Source organism: Rhinatrema bivittatum, chromosome 2, assembly GCF_901001135.1.
Source record: "Rhinatrema bivittatum chromosome 2, aRhiBiv1.1, whole genome shotgun sequence".
NCBI classification, from domain to species: Eukaryota; Metazoa; Chordata; class Amphibia; order Gymnophiona; family Rhinatrematidae; genus Rhinatrema; species Rhinatrema bivittatum.
The window spans coordinates 356,464,409-356,478,556 of record NC_042616.1 but is presented as its reverse complement, the minus strand read 5'-3'; the positions used below and the strand labels follow the sequence as shown (position 1 = coordinate 356,478,556).

The 14,148-nt window shown below is 44.9% G+C and overlaps 1 protein-coding gene across 1 annotated transcript in view; it reads right to left on the bottom strand.

Moving 5' to 3' along the window:
* Nucleotides 1-14,148, bottom strand: part of SLC9A3 (solute carrier family 9 member A3) — a 379,410-nt gene that overhangs the window by 289,280 nt on the left and 75,982 nt on the right. The window lies entirely within an intron of this gene.

Here is a 14,148-nt window from a genome sequence, read left to right as displayed (position 1 = left end):
CGCACAAGGTGCACTAGTGTGCACCCCCTTGCACGTGCCGACCCCGGATTTTATAACATACACTTGGCTGCGTGCACATGTTATCAAATCAAGCATACACAAATGTAGGCCGTGCGCGTAGGTTTTAAAATCTGCCCCATAATGTGTAGAATCTGGATTATGGCAGCAAGGCTAAGTGATAGCAAGATCACCAAGGGGTATTCTCAGGGGCAGGACAATTTTACCTTCATTGATCCTCTGTCCTGTCTACTAGCCCTCTTCTCCCACCTCAACTCTGTCCTGGCTATTACTTCACTCAAGAATTTCTTGATTGTTATACTTACTAGTCTCACTGAAGCATTTTTCAATGGGCCAGAAACTTGAATGGGAACTATAAACAAATGTAACTAAAATTGTTGGTTAATTTGTGGGTACCCTCATTTTGGGGTCCACAAATGAAACAAAAATGGTCTCATTTGTTGCATTTTACCCATTTCTTTCAAACGAATGCACATCCCCACTGATCACATGTCACAGTTTCTATATCTTGGAATCCAGCTTAAATTTATGGACTTACAGGTAGGGAATGTGAATACCTTGCTCTTTTCTCTTGTCTTTATTTAATAATTTTCTTTTATTGTTTTTCTTTATTTGTAAATGAGAAGCTGTTATAAATTTTAAAAAAAACAATCATGGTTATGATGGTTGAATGTCTCTGGTCCTATCAGAGCTCTGATAGCAATTGAGCTAGTTAATTAGCAATTGAGCTAGTTAATTAGCAAGTGTAAGATTGCACAAATAAGTTGCCTAATGTATTCATGTAAATTTCTTATAAAATAGCAACTTCTACACATACGGCCCTGCCCTAGAGCACCCCTAGACCACTCTTTTTTGCATAGGTAAATTTGCACGTAGAATCGAAAAGATGCACATACTTTCAATGTTTATAAAGTAGCATATATGTGAATACAGGCTACTTACATATACACAGGCTACTTACATATACACAGAACTACTTACATATACACAGAACTCCTTTAAACATTTACTCAAATATGTCCATATGGGGATACAAATGAGTCTTATGTTTAAGTAAATAATATACAAGAGCTATTAGAATCCATTCTATTTTCTGACACTCTCTTAGGACTCTTCCTTTCTCCTTCTGTTTTGATAGGTGGCAATGGCTATTTCTGTTAAACTGACCCTGCCGAAGTATCTGCAAGAAGTAAACAGATTGTGGATGCTCTTTAGTGGGCTCTCTTCAGACAAATGTCGATGGAATCAAGAAGGGGAGGAACGAAACTGAACCTGATACTCATGGAGTTAGTTTCTCTAATGTCCATGTAGGTACCCACCTGAGCACCAGTAATCATCAGCCAATAGGGAAAGAAGTCACACGAAGATCAAAGTCTTGGATTTCATAAATAGGGACTTTGCTAAAATGATGATGTTTCTTGAGGAGAAGCTAGAAGGATGGGAGGAGCTGGGTGAAGTGGAATAACAGTGGACCAAATTAAAAGGAGCTATAATAAGGGCAACAAACTTTTATTTAAAATAAATAAATAAAAAGAAGAGGAAAAAGAAACCGATCTGGTTTTCCAAGGAGGTGGCCAATAAAATCAATAAGATCAGCCTTCAAAAAGTGCAAAGGAACTCAAAAAGAGGAACACAGAAGAGATTATATGGTAAAGCTGAAGGAGACAAGGAAACAAATAAGTAGGGGTGGTAGCTCCTAAAAATTTCATTGCGGGTTTAGTATAACTTCAGGGGTGGGCCATTTCAGGTCCACTCCTGGATTGGTATTTTTTACTTTGTCTTCATGTTTTTTTCATTTAAAAAATAACCCTGAACGTGTTCCAAACCCTTACTTTTTAGTAAAATGTTGAAGCCCCCACCACCACCAGCTTAACACCCTTGCCCACCCTCCAACCCCCCCAGGACTCACCAGTAATGCCATGGTAGTCTAGCAGGGGGTCCAAGAGTGTTCTACCACTCCAGAGCCTGCAGCTGCCCTCAATCAAAATGGTGCCAGCCACCCTTTGCCCTTATCTTGTGACAGGGGCTGTCCAATGGCATCAGTAGCCCCTGTCACAAGATAAGGGCACAAGGTGGCTACAGGTCAGTTAGCCTTGCCTCAGTGGTGGGGAAATTAATGGATACTCTGCTAAATAAAAGGATAAAGAACTATCTACAAACCAATTAATTGCAGAATCTGAGACAACATGGTTTTATCAGAGGAAGGCCCTGTCAAATTAATCTGATAGATTTTTTGAATTGGCTGACTAGAGAATTAGATCAAGGAATAATGCTTGATGTAGTTTACTTGGATTTCAGCAAAACCTTTGATGTATTTCCACATAGGAATTTCATGAATAAAATGAGAAGCCTGGGAGTGAGTCCCAAGATGGTGGAATGGATTACAAATTAGCTGATTGACAGGCATCAGTGAGTAGTGGGAAATGGAATCTACTAAGAGAAGAATGACAAGTAAATTTCCTCAGGGATCAGTTCTGTTCAATATCTTTGTGAGGGATCTTTTGGAGGGATTAGAAAGTAAAATTTGTCTTTATGCAGATGACACTAAGATCCGCAAAAGAGCAATCTAAGAAATTTTAAGGAGTGATCGAAGATTTGGCAGCTGGGATTCAATGCCAAGAGGTTCAGGGTTATGTATTTGGGGTGCAGTAATCCAAAAGAGCTGTACATGATGGGGGATGAAAGACTGATATGCATGAGCTGTGAGATAGACCTCGGGGTGATAGTGTCCAATGATCTGAAGATAGAGAAGCAATTTGATAAGACGATGTCTAAGGTCAGAGGAAAGCTGGCTGCATAGACAGAGGCATAACCAGCAGGAAAAAGGAGGTGATAATACCCCTTCACAAGTCTTTGATAAGGCCTCATATGGAGTACTGTGTTTAGTTATGGAGAACATATCTCAAAAAGGATAAAGACAGGATGGACGTGGTCCAAGGAAGGGCAACCAAAATGATGTGTGGTCTGCACCTGAAGACTTATGAGAGGAGACTGGAGGAACTAAATATGTATGCCCTGGTGGAGAAGAGGGACAAGGGAGAGATGTTACAGACTTTCAATTACCTGAAAGGAATTAATGATACACAAAAGTCAACCCTTTCTCAATGGAAAGGAAGTTATAGAACTAGGGGCCATGATATGAAACTCCAAAAGGGTAGGCTCAGGAACAATGTCAGGAAATATTTCTTCTCGGAAAAGGTGGTGGATGCATGAAATGCATTTCCAAAAGAGGTGGTGAAGACAAGAATGGTAAAAGAATTCAAGTTCCCTAGTGGCTAGAGGATGGAAATTAAGAAATGCGGTAATCTATGTTTACTTTAGGGGTAACATTTCTGCATGGAGATAACCTGCATGGAACAGCAGTTATTACCTAAGGAACTTGGACAGATTGGATGGACCATTTACATCTTTATCTGCCATCAATTTTTCAGGTCTAAGAGAGCTTTAGAGAAAAGTATAGCTCATATTGTTACAAATTCTGTGACTGAAAAAACCTTTGGTCTCTTGAAAATGTAGTTTCATTTCTGGACCACACTAATGCAGAGGAGACCCTGGCATGCCGCAAACAGAGCGCGTCCCGTGTTTGCCACGGGACGCACTCTGTTCACAGCAAAGATGAAGGCCCAGCGCACCTTTCGCAGCAAAAAGGGAAGGCCCCTGGGTGCCGCGAACGGCACGCCCGGGCCTTCATCTTCGCCATGAATGGAACATGTCCCACAATACATGCGGGACGCGCTCCATTCGCAGCATGCTGGTGAGAAAGAATGTATGTGTGAGAGAGGGGAGGGGGTGTGGCGGAGGAGAGGGTGAGAGAGAGCTTGGGAGGTAAGAGAGCGGGGGGGGGGGGGGGGGGATACCGGTGAGAGAATGTGTGGGGGAGAGAGGGGAGGGGGTGTGGGAGAGGGAAGGGTGAGAGACAGCATGGTTGATAAGAGGGGGGTGGGGGGGATACTTGAGTGTGGGTTTCATAGAGGGAGCCTATGTGAGGGGAGGGGTGTGGGGGAGGGAAGGGTGAGAGAGAGCAGGAGGGTATGAGAGAGAGCATGGGAGATAAGAGAGGGGGGTGGGGGATGTTTGAGTGTGGGTTTCAGAGAGAGGGAGCCTATATGAGGAGATTGTGAAGGAGTGAGAAGTGTATGAGAAATTGGGAGCTCCTGTGTATGAAAAAGGGATTGTGTGTATGTGAGGGTGCTAGTCTGTGTGAAGGGATTGTTTATGTGTGAGACAGAGTCTGTGTGAAGGGGTGATTGAGAGAGAGACATAGGTAGCCTGTGTGAGGATGTATGTGTGAAAGAGAAAGGGAGTTTGTGTGGGTGTGTATGCAAGAGAGAGGGCCCTGTATGAGGGGATGTGTGTGTGCGAGAGAGTGAGGGAACCTGTATGAGGGTGTGTGTATGTGTACTAGAGAGAGGGAGCATGTGGTGAGAGAGGGAGGGACAGAGGCAGCCTGTGTGAGGGGCAGTACTGAGAACAGGGTCAAACTCTGGGACTGGCAATAGAGTGGAAGGGGTTGAGCCTAGAGGTGGAGGGGAGAGATACTGGCAGATGGAGGAGTTGGGGCCTGAGAGGGCAAAGTGGCCAGGGGAATAGGGAGAACGAATAGAAGGGGAAATTCTGCTCAAAATATTTAAAATTCTGCATCTTTAAGTAATTTTTTTCTGTATTAATTTAAAATGTAATTACTTAAAGACTGTGATGTAAATTGTATTTTGAGCAATATAAAGTTTGCAGAATTTTCCAGATTTTAAAGTTTTTGTACGCAGAATTTTAAATTTTTTTGCGCAGCATTCCCCCAGGAGTAATAAGTTTCTGTGCAGTTCACCACTGAGACAGATGCACAAATCGGTAGCCGCTGAAAGGAGATATCATCTTGTCAATCATTTTTTCATCTGAAAAAGTGAGTTTTAATTTCCTTGCACCACTGTGGACCACTCTCTCTCCTCCCAAATCTGTACCACTGGCCCTCTCCCGCCAGCCCATCCTCACCACTTTCTCCATCTGATCAGCCCAGAGCCATAGCTAGCCTATGGCCGATGTGGCCTCGGGTGACATCCTATAGGGGCGCCATTGCATGAAAACTATCAATCTACAGCCTCCTCTTCCCTCCCCCCACCCTGGCAGTAAATAGCAAATTGGGCATCAAAATGGCAGATGAAATTTAATGTGGATAAGTGCAAGGTGATGCATATAGGGAAAAATAACCCATGCTATAGTTACACAATGTTAGGTTCCATATTAGGTGCTACAACCCAAGAAAGAGATCTAGGCGTCATAGTGGATAACACATTGAAATCGTCAGTTCAGTGTGCTGCGGCAGTCAAAAAAGAAAACAGAATGTTGGGAATTATTAGAAAGGGAATGGTGAATAAAACGGAAAATGTCATAATGCCTCTGTATCGCTCCATGGTGAGACCTCACCTTGAATAATGTGTACAATTCTGGTCACCGCATCTCAAAAAAGATATAATTGTGATGGAGAAGGTACAGAGAAGGGCTACTAAAATGATAAGGGGAATGGAACAGCTCCCCTATGAGGAAAGGCTAAAGAGGTTAGGACTTTTCAGCTTGGAGAAGAGACGGCTGAGGGGGGATAAGATAGAGGTGTTTAAATTCATGAGAGGTCTAGAATGGGTAGATGTGAATCGGTTATTTACTCTTTCGGATAATAGAAAGACTAGGGGGCACTCCATGAAGTTAGTATGGGGCACATTTAAAACTAATCGGAGAAAGTTCTTTTTTACTCAACGCACAATTAAACTCTGGAATTTGTTGCCAGAGGATGTGGTTAGTGCAGTTAGTGTAGCTGTGTTTAAAAAAGGATTGGATAAGTTCTTGGAGGAGAAGTCCATTACCTGCTATAATTAAGTTGACTTAGAAAATAGCCACCGCTATTACTAGCAATGGTAACATGGAATAGACTTAGTTTTTGGGTATTTGCCAGGTTCTTATGGCCCGAAATTGAAAATAGGAACTGTAGGATTATGATGTATCAATAAATCAGTACTTCATGCAACATCATAAATACAAGCTGAACCAGGGAAAAAATTTTTTTGGAGATAAAGAGAATGTGATACCTCCTATAACGATGAGCCTCTCAATATTTGTCAGAGAGTGCTCACAAACAGATGTGTCAAACATACACGCCGTTAACCAGTGTATTAAAAGGCTGGTTTAACGCAATTGACCTTATTTATATTCATTGGTATCTACATTCTGGATTTTGCATTTTTTTCATTTTTCATTTTTATATTAATTGTTTATAGAAACAGGACACTTATCATTTTACGTAGCGTAGAGTGGTGACAGCTTTTTTCCAAACACCGGTCTGACCCGACACGATCCGTGTTTCATGAGCTTCTTCAGGGGTACAACATTGGTACGGTGTATTTCTAAAGTCTGTCCCGTAATATACCGCTATGACATGATCTCAGCTTTACAAAAGCTTTCGTAAAGCTGAGATCATGTCATAGTGGTATATTACGTAAATTAAGTAAATTTGAAGGGTTGGTTTGGGTTTTTTAAAAATAAATGTGCCTCTCCCCCTGCGCTAACCCGAAAACGAATTTTTACCAAATTTGGGAAAAAATCTGTTTCGGGATTCGGATCTCCGAAATTGCCTAATTCGTTCATAACGATAGTATATAGTGTAAAATTGCATTAACTTATCCATTTTATTTTGTAATCATATGATTGTATATAATGTAAGTTTTGCACTTTACTCATTCGGGTTTTTTGTAATCTCTTATAGAAGCTATGTTCTCCACTTCATATCATATAATTGTTCCTCTAAATTTCCATCGCTATCTTTTCCCTCTGTTACTCTCCCTCTCTCTCTTTCTAGCCTTCTCCCCCTTCCCCCTCCCTGTTCATTGTAATTTCTCCAACTTTAATTGTTAATTGTAAACCAGCATGATGTTCCACTCGAATGTCGGTGTATAAAACCTTATAAATAAATAAATAAAGAAAGAATGCACATCTCTAATAAATACTATTTGCATACCAATCCAAATAGTGAATTCATTTTCACGCCCAGGGAAATTTTGCAGAATTGAGTTTTTAGGGATAGTACTGAAAAATTATCCTTTAGATTCATGCTGAAAAATGTTTTGAAAAATAAATGGTGCTAAATTTAGTTCTCATCTAGACTATGGCATACTTTTAGTGGAAGAACAAATGGTACAACTGTCCTGGTGTGACTCTTTTTATATTGGTAACCTGCACAGGGCTGCCTCTGCTGCTGATTCATGGGTCTGTTATGGCCATGGGCACATGTTCTGCAGCAGTTGCATCAGTGGTAGTTTTATCATTGTACAAGTTGATGTTTCTTATTTCCAGAATATCTTATTAAAAACAAAACTACCGATATGACCGTTTATAAACGTTAAGAATGGCAGAAAAAAATTGACATATAGAAGGGCTGACTTAAAAAAATGACAAACAGAGAAGCTAAATTCTACTTAGGTTTACAAAATTGTCATATTAAAATGCAATGTAAGAAGGAGCCAATCACATATGAATATCCTTGAAACCTTTGTGAAGGTGAACAAAAACTAAACCACTTTGCAACAACAGTAATATCAAATTGTTGCATGCCAAAACAGCTTTGCTTAATTAGGTGTAAAAGTGTACAATATTACTGTAGCTTTAAGAAAGTAGACTATATTCAATGCATTAATTGCAAACCAGTGTTAAAGGTCAGCAGTAACTATGTGTAGTACTAGATGTAATAGTATGAACAGCAATACTAATTCAACATAAATAGTGGCCTGAGGTATCCATACATAGTATCAGCTGATCTTGAAGTACAACTAAAACTTAAATGTCATTTAAGGCCATTACACATTTTTTCCGTTAGTGGTAAATGGAAAATGAAACCCCTCCGGCTCTAAAAAGCCTTTAAAACAACTTTGCAGGTTTAATTGGATGTACTTAAATGTAATTGTATAGCATTGCTCCTGATTATGTTTGAAGATTTGCAATCATTGAATAACCTGTGGTAGTAGTCATTACAGACACTTAAGCAGCTATGTTGGCAATGAACTGTTTAATATAAAATGCTCAGTGTCAAAGATTCTTTTGATAATGGAATTCCAATACTGGCCTGGGAGAGCCTGACCTTGTTAGATCTGGGTAACTACTCAGGATTAGGGCTGGCTATTAACTGGATATGGGACCACTGGGGAGAGTGGTAATGGCAAGCCTCTGCATTATTATGCCAAGAAAAAGTCAGCATGGTAATAAACTATAATTGCCTAAACCTCAACACCCAGAAATGGATTGAAAGGATAGGCGTTCGTTGCTCCATTCATTTGATCCATTTCAGCGGTATGCACAGATCTGCCAAATGGAAAGTGTGCGCACAGACACAAATGTGTTGTGTCTGTGGACCCTTAGGCTAGGGCAAGATTGGCTCTACCAGCAGGAAGAAGCCCTGCAGGTTCTCACCATCAGCAGGCGTAGCGAGATGAGGCACTCTGGAACTTCACCTTTACTAGCCTCGGGTTGAGCCTTTAGGTGCTGGTGTCAGCAGGACTTAGACGAAGGTCTCTGCTGATGACTAGGGACATGGTCCAAGGGCAGGCTATGGTCAGGGGCAGGTGCCAGTCAGGCATAGCAAGGGTCCAGGTAAGGGTTGGAGGCAGGCTGTGATCAGGCATAGTGAGAGTCCAAGCAAAGGTTAAAACCAGGTATCCATCCAAGGGAGAGGAAGAGTGACAGATAGGGTTGAGGCAGGCAAAGGCTGGAAGTGGCTGGGCAAACAAAGGCTGGAAGCAACAGGATGTAGCTGGACCTGTTGCTGAGGCAGGGTGCATTGGGAGATTTGCTCTTAAATAGGGCAAAGATGTGACATCATCAGTAAGGGCGATGGGGACTTTCCTGCCACAGTCCCTTTGGGCACACACATGCCTAAGGGGAGCAGGGAGGAGCAGGAGTCAGAGGCCTCCTGCTGCACCAAAGACGGCAGCCGGCTGGAGCATGCCGGCCGTGAAGGTAAGGATGGTGGCTTACGGGGCAGCCCATGAGCTGTCGAATGCAACAAAATGGTGTGCGCGTTTGTGCTCGGTACATACATAGCACACACCATTTGTTTCTGTGCGCCCACTATCCATTTGTATGATACGTGCATATCACCAAAATGAATCAAACGAATGGAGCAATAAATACATATGCCTAGAAACCATCATTGTCTTAATTCATCTTCTTCTTTTATTTATTGCAAATGTTTCAATTAATCTTTCACTCTTTTTCAAATATTTTCCAAAATACAATTCTGAAATATTCCTGAATGCTTTTTTCAAACATCTCACTTTCATAACTCATTCTCCAGTCTCAGAAAGCAAGTGGAAAAATTGCAGGTAGTAAATTACCTTTCACTTAATTAAGGGTTCAATATATCCTTACTCTGGATGGTGGACAGCAGAAATTATTTTGGTTTTGCCAAATAGTAACTATTGTGAAAGTAGCTATTTAGCAGAAGAATAATTGTCACACTTAAAAATGTATTTGGAGGTGAAGGAGAGGATGCCCCCAAACATATGTGCACCTTTTATTTGCTCCCAAAGGCCCTAAATCCAAATGTATTTACTCTTTTCCTGACTGATATTTGGACGTCCAGCCGGGCGCTCAAGGCAGTGGGAAGGTGCATGAATGCATGCCGCGCCTTGACCAGCTACGACAGCGGCAGCAAACCCAGCAGCAACTGGAACAGCGGCATCAGCATGGGCTACGACCAGCGGCATGTCAGCCCTCGCTCCAGCTACTCGGACTTACGCTACGGGGCCCCGGGCAACCCTGAGGCTGACGGCGCCGGCCCGCCGCAGGCCAGTCCACGCTCCAGCCTGTGCGGCCAGTCCCTGGAACTGGAGACGGAGCTGGAGCTGCACATGAAGAAAGAGTATTTTGGTGAGTAACTAGTGTGTGGTACTTGCTTCAGTGCCGACAGATGTTCATGGGCCTTCCCCCTGCCTTGAGCGCCCGGCTGGACGTCCAAGCCGCGACCTCGGATGTCCGGCTTGGACGTCCAGCCAGGAGCTCAAGGCAGCGGGGTCTGTAGGAAAGAACTATCCACTTCCCTGGTGGAATGACATTTCAAATGACATTTCAAATGACATTTGAAATGACAGGTACCAGCGCACCCAGTATACTGTACAGGCGCTATATACCACTCTATACAGTAAAATGGATTGTGCACGCCTACCGCTTCATGGACGCACTTTGGGGTAGATTTTCAAACAGGGCGCCCTCGCGTACTTTTGTAGGCGCATCAGGCGCAAACAAAAGTACGCTGGATTTTAGTAGATACGCGCGGAGCCGCGTGTATCTGCTAAAATCCTGGATCGGCGCGCGCAAGGCTACCGATTTCGTGTAGCCGGCGCGCGCCGAGCCGCGCAGCCTACCTCCGTTCCCTCCGAGGCCGCTCCGAAATCGGAGCGGCCTCGGAGGGAATTCGCTAACGCCCTCCCCTCACCTTCCCCTCCCTTCCTCTACCTAACCACCCCCCCGGCCCTGTCTAAACCCCCCCCCACCTTTGTTGGGGGATTTACGCCTCCCAGAGGGAGAAGTAAATCCCCGCGCGCCAGCGGGCCGCTGGCACGCCTAGACGCGACCCGGGGGCGGTTCCGGAGGGCGCGGCCACGCCCCCGGGCCCGCCCCCGAAACGCCGCCGACACGCCCCGAAAACGCTGCACCGATCGGCCCCGCCCCCGACACGCCCCCGACACGCCCCCCTCGGAAAACCCTGGGACTTACGCGAGTCCCGGGGCTCTGCGCGCACCGGCGCGCGAGCAAGGCTCTTAAAATCCACCCCTTTGGACGCCACATGCATTTGCGTCTCATTTGAATACTGTATCGAGCAGTATGTGAACCAAATTGTGCGCGCGTCCTTACTGTATCGGCCTGTAAGTTGGTAGCTGAATAGATGTAGATCCCAGCAGGCAGAAATAGTTGGATTACAGGCACCAAGGCAGGGAGAGCAGGCCCTTGAGGAGCAAGTACCTGATCCCAGATAGGCACCTGAAAGAAAGCAAAGGGCCCCAGAGGAGTGGGTACCCAGGTTAGAGAAATACCCCGAAGGGCAGATAGAGCTTCCAACGGCAGAACGGAAGCAGCAGAGTAGCTCAGACTGGAGGCATTCCAATCCTTGCTAACTCGATTTGTTAGCAAACGAAGGGCAGGCTAAATACCTGGATGATGTGACTTCACTCGAGGGGGGACACCCCTGAGGTTCCCGCCATGACATGGATAAAGACATGGGTTGCGTGCGCGCACGCACCCTAGGAGGCTCTCAGGAGAAACATGGCAGATAGCCTTGCCATTGCCATTCTGGGTACAACCGGAGAGAGCGGCATGCAGACGCGGCGGTAGCCATCTTCCCAAGGCTAGCAGGGAGAGCAGAGAGAAGATGAGGCACAGAGGTTGAAGCCATCTGAGACCGATGGACGCAACATCCAGTGAGAGTTTTTTTTTAGGAGTAGTGTGATCACAGCTGGTTTGAAGGCAGCAGAAACAGATTGAGGATGTGAGAAGTAGAAGGGATGATTGCAAAGGAAATAGGAGCTAGGTGGGAATGGGATCAGACGAACAAGTAGTGAGTTTCCTCCACTGTGATTTAAGAAAAGGAGGAGAGGATGGCAGGGGCCAGGAGAAGGGCAGAGGAATGAAATGGGGAAGAGAGAGCTAAAGGTGGCCTGGTTGAGAACTCAAGACTAATTTTATGAACCTTGTCATGGAAGTTGTCAGCCATAATTTGGGCAGAGAGTGAAGGAGTGGGGGTGGAGTGGGAGGTGAAGGCATTTTGAGTAGGGATTTGAGAGTGGCAAAGAGATGGCGAGGGTTAGATTCAAAAGGGTTTGTCACATAGATATGGTAGTAGATTTGACAAGTACATGTTACGCTCTCCTTCTCTAAAGGGGAAGAGCTAGCAATCTGTTACACTCACCTCCTCCAGAGGGGAGGAATTAGTAATCTACTGTCACTCACTTCACCAGGAGCCAAAAAAACATCCTTCAAAAACTGGAAGAAGGATCCATCTGAAGAAAATAGGATAAAACATAAGCATTGTCGGGGGTCACGTGATGTGATGTAGCTAGGCAGACGTTTCTGCTTCGGCTCCGTGCCTCCCCCCTCTACAATCAGTGACCATCTCCTCAAAACCTCCGTTAAAAGTGCATTTTTTTTGCATCGGGACACCAACACTTCATGTCTATTGATAGGTTTATGCTGAAAAGTGCGAGTAGCATGCCCTTAAAGGGAAGCAGGAAGGAGAAAGAAAAATCAGGCCCAGCAACGCTCAAGATGGCGGACGCCCCGAGCAAATCGACACCACCTAATACCCCGACTGCTACGACAACACAGCCGGACCTCACCCTCACGGTTACCAATGCCGTGGTAGCTGCGTTAGACGGGCGGTTCACGAACCTCTTTACTCAAATAAAAGAATTGAGGGACTCCTTCGCGGAACTTCCACTGCGGTTGGCAGAAATCGAAACCAGGGTCTCTGAGCTCGAGGACACTTCCCTCACCACGCAGAGCTGGATACAAGTATTAGAATCGACGGTGGCAGCACAGACGGAGAAGATTGATGATTTAGAGAATCGGGCAAGGCGAAACAACATCAGAATTTCAGGCCTCCCAGAATCAGAGGGGGACACCGATTTAGAGTCTCTCTTGGCAACATGGCTTCCCGAAGCCCTAGAATTACCTGAGCTCGGCCTTAATTTCCACATCGAGCGAGCACACCGGCTTGGAAGAAGGAGAGACGGCGATCCACGCCCTCGGCTCGTAATAGCCAAGTTGTTAAATTGGTCCCAGAAACAGAAAATATTTCAAGCCTACAGAGCAAAACGTGTCTTGAAATACAAGGATGCAGAAGTACGGCTGTACCAAGATTTCTCTGTTTCCCTGTCTCAAAAACGTAAGCTATTCAGCCCCATATGTATGGATCTTTTTAATAAAAACATCTGTTTTCAACTTGCGTTTCCTGCTACTTTGAAATTTAAACACGGAGGTAAGGAGCATGTTATGCAGAACAAGCCAAATAATTCATGACGTCTTTGTGAGTCAAACTTGTGCTTTGTTTTTCTTACGTACGGTTTTCATGTTTTCATCGTGCTTTAATCAAGTTTGAGGAGCCTGAGACACGCCACCAGGGACGTCTACACACTATGCCTGCTAGTTAATTTCAAGGTCCTAAGTTTTTGTATTTCTATACTGGTGGGTATTACGGTGGGAGATTGAGCAAGGCTAGACCTGGCGGTCAGACTATGTCTATACCCACTAGGGATTTACAACCCGCAATGGCGCCGGTATTGAGCGAACGCACCATAAAGAGGGACCTGCCAGATGGTAGGGATGTGAATCGTTTTTTGACGATTTAAAATATCGTCCGATATATTTTAAATCGTCAAAAAATCGTTAGGGCCACGATACAATACCAATTCCCCCGATTTATCGTTAAAACATTGTAAATCGGAGGAAGGGGGAGGGCAGGAAAACCGGCACACTAAAACCCCCTAAAACCCACCCCGTGTTGTCTTCAGCCGACTGAAGACAACACGATTCTATTGAGGGGGCCGTTCCGGACCGCCGCCGTTCTGGACCACCGCCGGATCCCAGGTAATTTAAAGCAATGGGGGGGGGGTTCGGGAGGGTGGGGGATTTAATTTAAAGGGTCGGGGGGGGGTTTAGGGGGGTTTAGTGTGCCGGCTCACGATTTTAACGATTTTTCACGATAGTTTACACACCCAAACGGCAACAATACGATTCCCTCCCCCTCCCAGCCGAAATCGATCGTTAAGACGATCGAGGACACGATTCACATCTCTACCAGATGGTTGGCCCTCCATGTTTTTTCGGAGTACTATTGCTGGCTCTCTGCAGTTTTTTTTCTCCCGTTCTGACTCTGGCTGCGATATGTGACACACGGGATCTCGCTGCAGCAAAATGGCAGAACCTGCCTCTCCGGACAACTACAGACTCAGCTGGATCCATGTTCCGCGCCCTGATGGAGAAATGCAGGCCTCTATGGGAGAGACGTGAGCGGGTCCTCTCTGAAGATGATTCGTCCCGCAGCAGTGCACAATGAACTAACTGGAGTCGCCAGCTACAACACCAGCGCAGGAGAAGTTATTG